Source organism: Rhodamnia argentea, chromosome 2 (genome assembly GCF_020921035.1).
Source record: "Rhodamnia argentea isolate NSW1041297 chromosome 2, ASM2092103v1, whole genome shotgun sequence".
In the NCBI taxonomy this organism is placed as follows: domain Eukaryota; kingdom Viridiplantae; phylum Streptophyta; class Magnoliopsida; order Myrtales; family Myrtaceae; genus Rhodamnia; species Rhodamnia argentea.
The window spans coordinates 5,657,852-5,662,100 of NC_063151.1; positions in this window are offsets into that span (position 1 = coordinate 5,657,852).

Below are 4,249 nucleotides of genomic sequence, written 5' to 3' on the forward strand. Positions count from 1 at the left end.
TTTGTTGAAGCCTTAACGCCTGACTACCTTTTCCTCGTAATCTGTATATTAAGCCAGAGTAGGAAGATGGGAAGACTTCTGTAGAATATCAATTTCATGTGATGTGATGATGTGATGATTCAAAGCGCGCCAGGTTTGTATAATGCACGCAAGAAACTTCCCTTCTACCCATTTTTCTTGATGATCAACTAAAATGCTGATATGAGTCCTCACGTCTGCCCTAGACCTCACTGTAGTACACATTTGCTTACCATAACAAACGTGTGCAAAACAAATACTCAAGAAATTAAACGTTAGATATCAATCATTATCCGATCACAAAAAAGTGTGTAAATTGGTCTGAAAGTCCACATTGTTTTGGTATTTTTTTTCTCTTTCTTGGGTAAAAATTAATTGCTTTGTTTATAGACGATAAGATGGAACATTGACATTGGGACCTATTTCTCACAGGTTGCCATTGGGCTCTTCAGCTGGATATTGGCGGTCCGGACACGATGCATGACATTTCTTTTTTTTTTTTTTTGGATCGAAATGACGTAAAGACACCTCAAGTGTAAATATTTATATACGGCGCTCACTTTGATGTTAATATTTTTTTTTGGAATCACTTAAGTACCAAATGGGAGAAAAAAAGATCACTTTAGTACCAATAGTGAGAAATTCCGGAGACCTCACTAGAGTTGGCACTTAAATAATCATTTTTTTAAAAAAAAATTGGCACTTAAAGTTATCCAAAAAACGATCACTTTAGTTTCAAATCGGAGAAAAATGATCACTTTAGTGTTAATGACAAGAAATTCCGACGATGTCACTAGAGTTGACACTTAAATAATAATTTTAAAAAAAATTGATACTTAAAGTGATTCCAAAAAAATATTGGCACCAAAGTGAGCACTGTACACAAATATTCACATTTAAGATGTCCTTTTTCCGGGACGAAATTGAAACTTCATTTATTCAATGTATCGATTCAGAGAAACAAGGAAAGCTAGGTACAAAACACAACAAATCCCACGAAGGTTGGGCATGACTTAACTAGATGATAAAATTAGGACAAAATAATTTGTCACTCTTTTCATTTTGATTAATAAATACTCTGCATAGGGAGAGCACATGTCCAAGTTTCGTACAAGGATAAAGGGAAACAGAAAGTATAACACCATTTAAGCTCATATAAAAGGTTAGAGAGTCGATATCCCGTGGTTAAATATTGACAATTAATTTTAGTAAAAAGGCCTTCACAAGTTGCTCGAGAGAAAATTATTCAAAAAATCCTAAATGTATTTCATTTTTGCTAATTCAGTCCTAAACAGCCAATTCAATCCTAAACGGGAAAATGTTTATGACTGAATTGGCAAAAGTCCAAAAGGTAAATGGCATAATTTTCCCTAATTAAGGCGACAGATTCTACCCGAAATAAATCGATAGTGTTCGGACTATATTAAAAGTGTCACGCCATGATCTTCGGGCCCGCGACATCCCTACCAAACTCGCCATAAGTCACGAAAGATAGCGTCCCAAGTACACTATCAACCTACAAACTTAGGTGCATGCGGAACGTGCAACTCTCCCAAACAAACAAGATCAACAAGGATAGAAAAGTAGGAACAAGACAACCGTCATTCACAAATGACAATTTCATTCATAAAATCAAAGCAGATGAGTTTTAACCCTATGGAGTTATAGAAGATATATACAACCCCATTCTTAGGGGCGGCTCGCTAAAACCTCATAAAGATACCCAATTGGGTAAAGTTAAATTTTCATCTACTCCCAAAAGACTACTCTAACATCCACGACCAAGCCTCCATGGGGCTCCAAAAAGAGGCCCGTCATATCTAAGCCCTAAAACCCCGATTAGAAGAGGGCTCCACCTCCATGTCAGACTCGGGGTCCACAACCTCTCTATCCGGCGTATCCAAATCCATGGGCTCCAAACAAACAAGATCAACAAGGATAGAAAAGTAGGAATAACACAATCGTCATTCACAAATGACAATTTCATTCATAAAATCAAAGCGGATGAGTTTTAACCCTATGGAGTTACGGAAGAAATATACAACCCCATTCTTAGGGGCGGCTCACTAAAACCTCATAAAGATACCCGATTAGGTAAAGTTAAATTTTCATCTACTCCCAAAAGACTACTCTAACATCCACGACCCGACCTCCACGGGGCTCCAGAAAGAGGCCCTTCATATCTAAGCCCTAAAACCCCGATCAGAAGAGGGCTCCGCCTTCATGTCGGACTTGGGGTCCATAACCTCTCTATCCGGCGTATCCAAATCCATGGGATCTCAAGGGGGGACATAAGGGTGCAGGCGGTCCCTCATGTCTCCGTAGCGGGCCATAGAGCACTCCATGATCATTGAGCAACCAAGCCTAGAAGAGATACATCACTAGGTGCGAGAAACCTTCCTCGACCCACATCTCGGTAACATGTTGCTCCCGGACCCATCCCGAGGGAACTTCCTCATGGTGGATAATATAAAAATGCTGGTCGGTAGGGACACCGAATTGGACTTGACGCTCCATCACTTGAGACCCGAAATGTTAACAACGCGGTGAAAAATAAATCTTAGTGAATCAATGCTAATCCCGGCTAGGGCATTTATTCACTCGGACGTCCTAACATACAATCACATCATCAAAGAGCAACATTTCAACCACATGCAAGTTTACTCTCTAGAAGTCACGTATAATGCAACACGGACGTGACATAATAATCAAACCAACCAATTCAATCTATTAGCAAACCATCACGTCACTTGCATGCATAGGATGCCACACGTAGTCCATTTATTATTAGTAACGACCCGTAGGTCTAGCACATAAGTCGGTTGGTGCTCTCTTCGTAGGACCAGACGTCGTCCTTTACTTCCGGCGACGGCTTTGGATAGTCCATGTGACCCCGCTTGACCAACCGTAAGACAATGATTGTCGACACCACACGAAGCTAACAAGAATCTTTAAAAGGCTTCGGTCCTTCATAAGCTACGATCGGTAAACGAATAGCTAGAAGACTATAACTAATGCGTATCCAAGCAATCGAAGACAATGATTATTAGGACCGACCAACCAAAAGACAATGATTGTCGGAATTACCGATTATGTGACCACTCAAGCACTTCGATAACCAGCCGGTCTATGTGACCCCGCTTGACCAACCATAAGACAATGATTGTCGACACGGCACGAAGCTAACAAGAATCCTTAAAAGGCTTCGGCCCTTCACAAGCTACGACCGGCAAATGAACAGCTAGAAGGCAATGATTGACGCGTATCCAGTAATCATAAGACAATGATTGCCAAGACCAACCAACCGTAAGACAATGATTGTTGGAATTACCGATTATGTGATCACTCAAGCACTTCGACAACCAGCCAATTCATTTCTTTGAATTAAGTTGAATGCTTATTCCCGCATGCTCAAATACTTGACCCAAGACCGTTTTTGTGCTAAAACATGCAATTTGATCTCATACGTGATCATATGAATACATAATTCTATCGATCGACAATTCAAGCAATTTGAGATGATTATCCTCCAATCAAACATTCAAAGCAATCAACAATCGATTTCGGCATTCAATCCAACAATTCAAGAGATGATTAATCAATCGAGGCCATACGATTTCGATAACAATTTCTAATCCAAACAATAGTCAATCGTGCGCTCGTCTTTATAACCTATCGCTCCCTTGCGATCGATCAATCAACCACAATCAATCAATTCTAATCCACAATTGGCCACAGACGACTTAGCTAATAAACTAACTTAACTAATTACGGTCATTTACCTTAAACCACGTTTCTATCTATTCCGACCGTAATTAAACTACCTAAATGCCCTAATTAGCTAATTAATCTAATTTCGAACGCAACTAATGTCCTAACCGAGAGTTAGGGGCTAACTCATAATTCAACTAGCTCGGGCGGTCTCGGCAATGACAATGAACTCGGCTCGGCTCGGTGACGAATATCGGCGACTCGCGGCCAAACTCGAAACCTCGGGATCTCGATTTCTTGGGCTTCGAAACTTAGTCAAGGGAAGTCGGATGAGGCGGCGACACTCCGGGACAGCAACACGGAACTTGAGGTGGCAGGTGGTGGTCGCTAGTGGCCGGAACAGTGGAGGCCAGCAGCTGGACAGTGAAACTCGGAATAGGGCGGCGGCTGAAACAGGGGAAACAAGCTCTGTTGGGGCTGTTTCAAGGGGACTTGGGCTGTCCAAGGCTGGGGGAAAGGT